Genomic DNA, 11,345 nt, shown 5'->3' with positions numbered 1-11,345 from the left:
GACTAATAAAGCTGCAGCACTGCACCACAGGGACACAGGTGGGAGAGGGAAGGAAAGGAAGTAGGAAGAGAAGGATTTGATTGCAGAGGAGAATATTGTTGGATGTGGAGGAGGAGGAGGAGGAGGAGGAGGAAGAGGGGGAGGAGGAGGAGTCAGGGTTCAGGAGGGATGGAGGCAGAGAGGAGAAAAGGTGAGAGGAACTTAAAGGTGATCAGCAGGGCGGAAAAGAGGAAGCTGCCTCCAAAAGAAAAAGCCATTTCCACAACACACACGAAGAAACACACACACACACACGCACCTGCACATGGACGCCGACACACACACACACACACACTCAAGTGAGTATCTAAGGAAGGGTGGCACTGTGGGGACGCTGCGACAATAGGTCCTGACAGCTCTCTCTGGCAGAGCCTCGCCTGTCTGCTGCCATCGCTCTGGGCACTGGGTGTGTGTTTGTGTGTGTGTGTAGGTGTGTGTGTGTGTGTGTGTGTGTGTGAGGTGACACGCGGCCGGTGACAACGATCCGAAGTGAAGTCTGGAGTCTGACTCACCTCCGCTTCAGCAGCGGACGCTCTGAGCCGACACCAAACACTGAGGGAGTCCTGCTCACTACGGCTTGTCGGGGTAATACCTTCATCCATCCATCCGTCCATTCTTCTTCTGTCTGTCTGACTGTGTGTGTGTGTGTGTGTGTGTGCGCGTGTGTGTGGCAGTTTTTTAATATGTCCTGGGCCATCCCAAACTCCCTCGAGCCTCTGGAGGTTTCTGTTTGGTACCTGATGTCTCTTATGACTCAAAGAGAAGCAGCAGTTTCTCTGCTATTATTACATTTTTGTTGTTGTGCTGAAGAGAGGATCATCTGTGCACTTAGAAATACTTACATAAACATCAATGTGTGTTTATCTTCTTACTAACCGCAGCTGATACGACACATTAGTCATTCAACTGATATCCAACACACAGAAAAGGTTTTTAAATGTGATGTTCTGAGCACTTTGTGCATCGTCACACTTTCCTAGAAAAACATAATCCGAGGAGGTCTCCAATAAAAACCTTTTACACCGTTATTACAGCAACATTAGTGCATATATGCAGGTAAACTCATTAAAATAGGGGACTGACTCCTTTGAGAGTGCCAGACGAGCATGCCTTAATGTTTTTTTTTTGTGTCTCTTCCGACGTCACAAATGCAATGAAAAACATGACACAGTACAAAGCAGCTGGGAGGCCAGTGATGATTTCACCGTGGTCACTTTTTTACATCTTGTACTTCAGTCTCTCTTTCAAACATTGACTGGACGATGTTTTAACGCCGCTTAAACCGACACGGGTAGGAAACTATTTACGTGCCAACCTCGCAAGTTCAGCGTGTGTCAGCATCGCACCGGCAAAGGGGTTAAAAATGAGCGCGTAAACACTTCCATCATTCGTTTTTGTTTGTCCAGTGTGACTCATCTCAACTAAACCCAGACAAAAACGGTTTACACTCCACAGAGACTGCATTAAATACAGCATAATGCCTCTCCTGAAACAGTGATGGCGATTTATTTATGCTCTGGTGTATTAGGCCCAGGGGTGAGGAAGCATTTTTACATTATGCACTTGTCGAAAGTTGAAATACAATTTTGTGACCACAGATGGCAATGCTGTATGACTTCAGCTTATCATACGAGTCCATATGCCACAGCGCGCCCCAGGCTCCACGCCCGCCTGAGCTCCACACCATCAGGATCAAACAACGTGATCAGTTGTCGTGTTGTGTCTTGTGATACAACACATCCCCTCTGAGCTGCACGCAGGTGTAAGAGGCAGCCACCTCTTCCAAGCTTGTGTTGTTTTTCCTGTCTTCAAAGTCCTAACACTGACACCTTCACTGTGTTTGTGAGCTACAAGAGAAATAACGTCTTTGTTATTAAAGCGGGTTCTGAAGCACAGTCTCACCAGCTCGTCTACACCAGGCATTATGTTGAGTCATATGTGCTGTTTGACGTCGACTCGAAAGGTCGACTTTAATCTGGAAATGTCAAGTTTATTCTCGACATTTCGACTTGTTTCTGCAGGTGCATAATAATCCTTCTCTCATTTATTTTTCTCACCCCTGATCCTAATACTCCTCCGTGCTCTTATCTATATGAATTTTGGAAATAAATAATAAGAATAACTGCTGATGCTGCAAAAACTAAAAATCCTGTCTAGGATCTGGATTTTTTGAGACAAACAAGGTCTGAAAATAAGCTTGTGATTGACAAGTCTACTATTGCATGTCCTCAGGGTCCAAATATGGTCACTTCTAGCTCCAAAAAAACCAAGATGGCGGAGGCTGTAATGCCAGATTTTACACTTTAAAATGGCAGTTTTCAAACCAACGTCTCCTCTCATCTCTTCTGCTATTTAAAGACTGAGCATTGCTGTAGTGACCACCAGGAGTTTGCACATTTCTGCTTAATTTTTCATTGTTTTCAACTTTATTTAACACTGTGGTATTTTTAGTCCGCACTCATAAAATCTTCATGGTGACGGTGTCCTTCATGAGCCTCTCTTAAAAAGCTGAACCGTGTTCCTGGACTCTCTGTCCATATTTCCTTAAATATATGTGCCGGATGGTAAAATAGGAGCAGCTCTCGTGAAGCTTTGACCTTCTGATCTGCAGCTACGTCTTCACAGCTACAGAAGTCTTATTTTTACTGTTTCAGTGCTCTTCTGTGGCGGTTCAGTCGAGGTCACGCCGCTCTCAAACTGTTCAGAGATTCAGAGTAACACTCAGATACTCCAGTCTTCTCAGCGCGAGGTGCTGTTCACACCCAGGGGGGGGAGAAAATTGCACTTTAAGTAAATTTCTCTCTGTAAGTTGATTTTTCGGCGTGTTGTTCAGCCCTTCCTCGAGGCCAACTGTAAATCTGTTTCTTATAAACCCCCCCTTCCAAAAAAAATAGTAAATCTTTATCCAGGCAAGCAGCTTAAGACGACTCAGTCGACGCTGACGGCTGAGCAATTTCCTGGTGTTTCTGTTAAACAAAGACTGCTTCCCAACATGGATTAAACTGTAGGACACAAGAGGCAGCCGTTTGTGTTTGTCTCCTTCAACCATTAGAGAAAATGGTTTCCACTGTTCGGCGTGGCTTGAACCTCATCGAACACCTCTGGGAGGAACTGAGACTGTGAGTCAGACCTGATTACCAAACATCAGGACAGAGCTGGTTATTGATCGGTAATTAGAAATGCTAATTAGTCACAGTGACCGTTACCTTGTTTTAGTAGCTTAATTGCTGCACTGATTAGTTCAACCGAGATGGATAAAATGTTGGTAGAAAAAAAAGAGGGGAGCCGCAGGCTTTTAAACCCTGTGTAGGAGTGTCCTTTCAGAGTCGTTAGGGCCACTTGTGGGTCGTTGATGTGGGTTTCTAGGGCAAGGTGGGTCCAGGTGTGAGTGGTTGTTAAGCTGTATGTGGAGGGAACTCAGTATTGTAGGTGGGTGATAAGTGATGTCGTAGACCACCTCCTGAATACGAACACACAGAGTTTAAAAGCCTGCAGCTCCCCTCGAGTTGGTTACAACTGAAGAAGCCTCTTGGATGAGAGGTGAAACATCTTGACCTGGATGACTGAGAACCTTCATCAACGTTCACTGTCATCCAGGTCAAGTAGTTGGATTATGTTTTCCTGCCTGTACAGGGTATCTTTATAACCCGTTGACTGAAGGCAAGTGACTTGACTGTAGAGTATTTTCTACAACATACCGTACTATTGATAAAAATGCAGCTTTGGTTGCCTGAATGGAGTAAATGACGTGATGTTTCCGGGTCACAAGTCAAATTTTTAGACTGAAAAAGAGAAGAAGTGAGAATATCTCCATGTGAAGAAACCTGACCCGTCCCCTGTCATCGAGAGTGGAGGTTGTAGCATCAGATTAAATGACCACGGCTTTAAAATCAGATGTCGTCAATAACATATTTGTGTATAGTCTCGTCACAATCAGTCAGTTTTTCTTTCTTAAATACAATAAATGGATTTTTTTCTATGTGAAACTGTTGGATATTGAATCTCCATCTCTTCTGCCCTTCAGGTCAGAGATGCTCACAGCCGCCCGTCAATCATGTTATTGACCAGTCGCCTCATTCTGTGAATCCGTCCTCCCTCCGTCTTTCTGGCAAAAACACACGATCCATCTACAAAGTGTGTGCATCGATATGAGTGTATGTCCACACACACACACACACATTTAGCACACAGAGCATCCGTCAGTCGGTCCGTCAGCAGAAGCATCACAGTCAATAATGTGGAGTCGGGGAGGGAGGAGGGTTTTCCTGCGTAAGGTGATGCCTCAAACACACCTGACACACAAGAACAAACACACCTCAGTGTTTGAGTGTTTAACTAGAAAGCAGCTTTTTAGAAACAACCTGAATCCTGTCAGAGAAGATCAGCGCTTTGACCGAAGTTGGATAGTGTAAAGTTTTAGTTTAGCCAAATTAGCCATTAGATTATTTACAGGAGTGTAGTTATCAGTTGAAGGATGAGTGTGGTCGACAAAAGCCGACAAAAACACCAAAACCAAAGTGCTGTGTGTATCACAGCCTGATGTATCGTCCTCCTCTGTGGCACAAAGCTTCACTGTTGTCCAAAAAAACCTATTTAAAACCATCAATGAGCCACAGTGTTGTTCCTCCATTAACCATGAACACACACAAGCTGCTTTAAACAAATGTGGATGGATCCACTGTTTCCTCATAGAAACCAGTAAACTTGGAGCTTTGTGCAGCAGACAGGAGGTAAAACATTATTGACAGATGGACTAATGCATGCTCGGTTTTATTTGTCTTTTCATTTGAGTGTCTAAAAACAAGAAAAATATAGAAAACCAACCTTATATTTTGTTATCAGGAAGCAGATTAATATCTTAGGTCATCCAAATGTTATGGTACCAATAAAAAAATAAGTGTGTGAGCTGTCGATCCTAAAGATCCTTGACGTCTTTTATTTGTTATCTTTAATATATTTATTGTCCTTTATTGTTTTTACTGCTCATAATCGTATTATCTGTTCCTTGATATGATGTCGTGATGTTATTCTTTTGTTTCTTCTCTCTTTCTTCCTTTTCTGTGATTTTCCTGTTTTATCACTTTTATTCCTTTTGCTTGACTCATGACTCATATTGACTTTTTGTGTCTTTACATTTTCTGTTCTGCCTTCTTGTTTAAACTTCACCATAAGCTAGACTTCCTTGTGTTTGGAAGCACTTTGTAAACTCTGTGTTTAAAGGGGCTGTATAAATAAAGCTAGTTATTATATTATTATCCATTGAGAACTAGAACGGCCCAAATATCCCCTTTAATTCAGTCACGCCTCGTCCATCCAGTTTCAAATACAACATTTAAATCTGCTAGATCCAGATTTATTTATTTGGACTGACATCACATCACCTAAACACACCAGGTTTTTCCCCCCATGTGTTATTCCCTGAGAAATTCATTGAGAAATTAATGAAAATGAGAGAAAAAAAACCTCCTGGATCTGTCCCTTTATTTGGATCATCACCAGAAGTTAATCGGGTCTCTTCTGGGCCGAGACTCATCCTGCATCCAAGTTTCGTTTCATTCAGTAGTTGTGTAATCCTGCCGACAGACCAACCAACCAACCAACCAACAAATGGACAGAGTGAAAACACAACCGCCAAGAGATTGGATTTTGTTTCTGCGTGTCAGTTATGACCATAAATGTTTAGTAATTAAGTCTCTACTCACCAGAACCGACCCATTCCTCCCCGTCAACATTCATTAATCTCTGCTCTGTAGTTTTTTTTAGATATTCTGCAAACTACCAGACAAACGTGACTGAATCTCCTTGTCAGAGGTAATTGGCGACAAACAGGACCAGACCGTCCGACTGAGGAAGACACTCCGTGCTATCAAAGCATGCGGAGAGCCAGCAGATAAGCTGTAGTGCCCGTCTTGATAAACGTTTTTTTATAAAAGGACAACGTGTGCTGGGACGGACTCCAGTCCCCCCCGTGTGACCTTGGACAGGGTAAGTGGGTTAAGACAATTAATTAATGAATGTGTGAGGACAGTTTTTGGTTGCTGAAGCCCAAACTCTGCCCTCACTCTGCCACATTTAGATGTATACATCACAAATTGCTGCTGCAACTAAAGAAATTAAGTCAGAATTCAACCTGTCTACTTTTTATTTTAAGTAGCGAGTATTGAAATTCAAGCATTTTCCTCCGAGTGCCACTTAAAAAATGTGAAATTGCCTGATGCAGCTCTGAGTTTCTTTCCAAGCTGCTTGTCACATCTCTACTAAAAAAAAAAAAAAAATTCATGTGTCCTGGCAGCTTCAGGCTTCCATGGAGAGGAAACCTGGAGCCGGATCGCGGCCACAGAGCCCCATTGTGATGCAAATTTAGAGGAGAGAAAACTGGAAACAAGAGAGAGAGACGCAGAAAAAGAGAGACATGCCTGAAGGAAGCATCGCCTCCCTTTTTTTTTTTCCATTACTGGTCTGAATCGATTTGGCTAAAAATAAAACCCGGCAGGACTCCGCTCCGATCGCGTTGCATCCACAGATGACCGAACAGGCCAAGTGTCACATCAGATGCGACTTGCATTATCCAACCTGTGTTTATTTATGTGGAAATCGAGCTGCTGTCTGCCAAAGCTGCAAGTCTGTTCTTTTACTCTGTCGCTGTTTCCTGCCAACTGAAACACAGACGCCAAAAACACGACTACATTTACAGACTGACGGGTGCGATTACGTCTCGGATGGCACCAACACTGGCAAACAAACGGCTGTATTCTGTATAGATTTCATGCTTCATATCCTTGTGATATTGATATGTTACACATGATGCAGCTGATTGTCATTTTCAACATCGATATGACAGTTTTCATATTTGCAGCTTCTTCTCTAATGCACCATTCAGCACTACGAGCATGTAAATTATGAGTAACCTCGGTAACACTGCAATATTACTGCTCATTGAGCCATCCGATGCTGTATAATGACCATGCTGAGGCAGGAAATCTGCTAATTAAGGGGCTTCGGGGTTCAAACGTGAACAAAATATTCATGATTTCCACTCGGAGGTGGCTAAATCCCTGAGTTCATCAATATTTTAACAGCACAAAAAATGTTAAAAGCTCATATTTGTCCCCATTATTAAGACTGACATGTTGACTGACTGACCAACAGATGGAGCTAAAACATGAACATGTCAGACATCACTGCACTGGGACTAATGTTACAACTTTATCAGTTAGTCTTCTGATTATTTTCACAATTAACTGATTGTTTAGTCTATAAAATGTCAAAATACATGTGAGAGATGCTCGTCACAGATGCCAAAGTGACGTCTCCAGTTTGCGTCTTTGGTCCAAAACTCAAAGACTTTTCAGTTGCTGTCGTAAATGACAAAGAAAAGCAACAAATCCTGAAATTTAAGAAGCTGAAAACCAACAAATGTTTCACATATTTTCTTTAACAATGACTGAAAATATTCATCGTTTATCAAAATAGTTGGGGAAACAATTTTCTTTTCGTTTGATTAATCGAGTGATCGCTGCAGCTCCGACTGGGACTGAATCATTAATCAGCTTCGACTCGTTTCATCTCTGCTGTAAACTTCTTATTAACGAGACGTGAATACAAAGCAGCCGTTTGACCGTACAGACATCAGCTGTCAGGCAGCTGTCAAAGTACAAACTGATCGTGTGTGTTGAGCTTCAGTCTCAAACCAGGTTTGCCGACTAACTCTCACACTTTCAGGCGCTTTCTGACGCTCTCACGCCACACGAGAGGAACTAAAGTGTGACTGCTACAGATTGAAACGTCAATCAGTGTCAATCAACTTCAGCGCCTCGGTTTGAGCCGTCCAGCGTGGATTTGCATCCAATCACATCTTTGAATTGACTTTTATTTAATTTTTTGGCCCAGTTTGCTTTGCAGACATCAGAATATCTAATCTCAAACTCCTGAAGGAAACTATTTGACTCTATCTACCAAACGCTCCGCTGTGTTCAGCAGCTAATCTCACCTGGATAAAACGTTAGCAGTTAATGTTTCTGCAAACCAACGTGAGACGTCCGAGGTTGACAATGGCAGCGGATGTGTCATATCACATCAGGAGGTGGAGGGGGAAGGTGGTTGCATTTATTAGAAGCCAACAAGGCTGCCAAACAGGCCACCAAAGTTCAAGTCACAACAGTGGATCATTTTAAGGACACCTGGAGAAAATATCCAGACATTTTTGTGGCGACCAAAACCGGCTGTTTTTCACAGAAAGTCAGATCATCTCCGTCCGTGATCGTGGCGACCAAAACAGGTATTTTAAGCCAAACCATGATGTTTTCCGAACCCTAACAAAGCGGTCTTTGGGCCTGAATCTCACCAGATCACACGCACGGCGTCGTGACGAGAAAGAAATAAACAAACGTAAAGTTACAACATAAAGAAACGTCTCGCCGTGGTTTTGCTGAGATGTAACATTTATTCTGCTGCTTGGGTCGCTGATCGCTAACTTTGTTGTTTGCTGGTGAGATTTTCTGCTGAAAACAGCTGCCTGCTACTTGTCGGCTACAAAACCAAAACAATAAGCTGAAAGAGGCCGTATCACATATTACATTTAAAGGTGCAACCTGTAGTTTTGGGGAAGAAATTGTATTAAATGTTTCCAAACTCTCTCTAATTTCATGACTGAATAAACAAACTGACCTTAAAGGACGACACAAGTTCATACTGTTTTACTTTGTTTATATGTGGCGGACCCTGCCACCTTTCTAGCTTCAAACAGTGTTCTGGGACCTTATTTTCCTCTGAGTTTGAATTTCTTCTCTAAAACTACATAGTGTCCCTTTAATCATTTGATGAATTGTTAATGACTTGAGGTAGAAATGTAGCTTCATCAATTATTCTCATAACCTTAATGCAGCTGTGAGATCTCTTGAGATAGATAGAGGATAGGTAATAGATTTACTTTATTGATCCCACGAGGTCAGTTGTTATGAGTTAAAGCGAGACGTACATGGATTACTGAGGCTTTAGCGGCCATGTTTTGTCTCTACTATAAGCTGGAGACCTCAGTGTTAAGTAAATAAACAGAGAGACTGTGAACCATCAAGAGCAGAAACCCCAGTTCTTTTTTGTAACGCTCTTAATGACGTTTAGCAGCGAAGAGATTCACAACAGCCTCATCTGTGAAATGAAAACAGCTATTAGACCCTCAGTGAGAACAGCCAGTCCCACTGAGCTGCACCGTGTGACCTTGTGCTTTTTCTACAATGTTTCCTACACGCCTCTCTTTTTTTACAAAGATGCATTGTTGTTGAATGAAACTTTGTCTTCACATCGCGCTGACGAACACCTGATATCCTGTCTTCTCAGCGTCCGGCTCCAGCTGCACTTCACTACGTCAGTACAATTATTGTAAACAAGAGAGCAGCAGCGGAGAAGACATGCAGCCTCGGACGACCTCCACGCCGCTCCGCCTGTTGTCAGCCGCTGCCTCGGATTTGGATGGAGAATCACTTTGACATGTTTGTCGTACGGTGGCCTTGAGAGCTCGACGCACTGCAACTTAAGGACACGCACGCAAATATACAAAATACAAGCTCTGCAAAAAACAGAGTGCACGACCAAATACTGAGACGACAGACGACAACAGGGGACCAAGACAGGAGAATGATTTAGCTCATAATCTAACAACTGGATAGCTGACTTCAATGACGAGCCACACCAAGCGTGTCCCATCATCATCCCATTTTAGTGTCTTTGGAAACAGTTCGAGGTGACGCACGGACGTCAGTGGAAGCTAAATAATCACGTGATATAAGTCAACTCTGAATCAAAATGTCATCTTTGATCCAAAGGTCCTACTTTCGCTAAGTTGCCATGGAGGTCAGTTGCATCATGAGATGAGAGGTTGTGATTCCCCATCGACGCCATTTCCCCAAAACATGACCTGTCATCACCGAAGTTGCAGAAAAAGCAAGCGAGTGAAATGTTTCTCCTGTTTTCAAGGTCAAAAAACATCAGTCTAACTCTGCCACGTCACGGTTCCAGACTGGACCGGTTATCAGTCATGTTGAATGATGTTTTGATCCGTCTGTCGGGCCCTGCAGTGGGTACCACACTGGTGCCATGCCACTGTCAAACAGCCCATTTTTCAGAATCCCCAACAGTTGGGGAAAATGTCCTCTTGGACCAAAAGCCTATTTGTCCGACAGCATGTTATTGTGAAATCAAACGGCCGTTGCTCAGAAAATACACTCTTTCCCTGCAGTAGTTAGTTTAGTGACAGCTGGTTCTGTCCACGGTGCCGAGTTGACAGCGTTTTTGCCCTTAATAAGCCGTCATTCAGGTGTCACAGCAAACCACGTACCCTGACCCAAACCTGGAGCTGAGATATTAAAGTGTAGCTAAACCCCAAAACCACTTTGTCCACCTGGAAACCAACGTATATGTGTATTCCTCTACAGGTTGAAACCTGACTGTTGCCAATTGAATTTTGCTGTTAGCAAATCTCGAGGCACCAACCGACTCTCCCTCCCCGTCCCCTCGTATAAAACCAACGTCTCCCGAGTCAGAAGACCATGGAGAGTGGACAGAGCACTGACATGCATTGAGTAGCTGATTGAGGCATTTTTTTTTAATTCCCCACTTTAGCCAAACCTCTGGAGATGAGTTACTCTTCAAGGGCAAAAAACTTCAGATAGAGTTTGTGTTTTAGGAGCTTTGATTTTTTGTCTATTGGAAGAATGAGCATTTGAATAATGGGCTGTCCGGACAAAGGTATGCCGTCTTTACACTAGCATTAGCACTGGCGGTGATTCTTCGATAGTACTGCGGGGATCGGGAGACGCACCTTCAAGCAGGTTGACCAGTTGTGGTGGAAATGCAAAATCCCGGCCGCGCCAAGTCAAACCGAGTAGAGCCAGGCCAGCAGATGTAATGAAAAATCGGTAGTATGTTCCCCGTGTGTCCCCAAGTCCCACCGTTCTCTGTCCCCGACCTAACGTACCTTTGAATCGTTCATTCAGCCGAACAAAAGGCAGATACTTGGTGGCTTGACCTTCTATCTCCTGTTCTTTGTATCTGCTCAGCAACCTTCTGGCTCGACTGACTTACTAAGCATCCACATGTGAGTGACACGGCCCCCTCCGTTAGAAGGGTTCAACATAAATTCATCCACAGATGATTGAAAGGATGTAATCTGCTCGTTTGTCCCCTTTCAAGACTAGGAAAGAGCATTTAGAGCGACTAAATGTTGTGAATAAAAGTGATCGACTGTGTGCAGGAGTTTGTGGTCCTCTCACAGTCAGAACCAGTCGGTATTGATCAGACACCAGTTTATA

Source organism: Pagrus major, chromosome 3 (genome assembly GCF_040436345.1).
Source record: "Pagrus major chromosome 3, Pma_NU_1.0".
Classification (NCBI taxonomy): domain Eukaryota; kingdom Metazoa; phylum Chordata; class Actinopteri; order Spariformes; family Sparidae; genus Pagrus; species Pagrus major.
The sequence above is the reverse complement of the archived record's forward strand: the minus strand, read 5'-3'. Positions refer to the sequence as shown.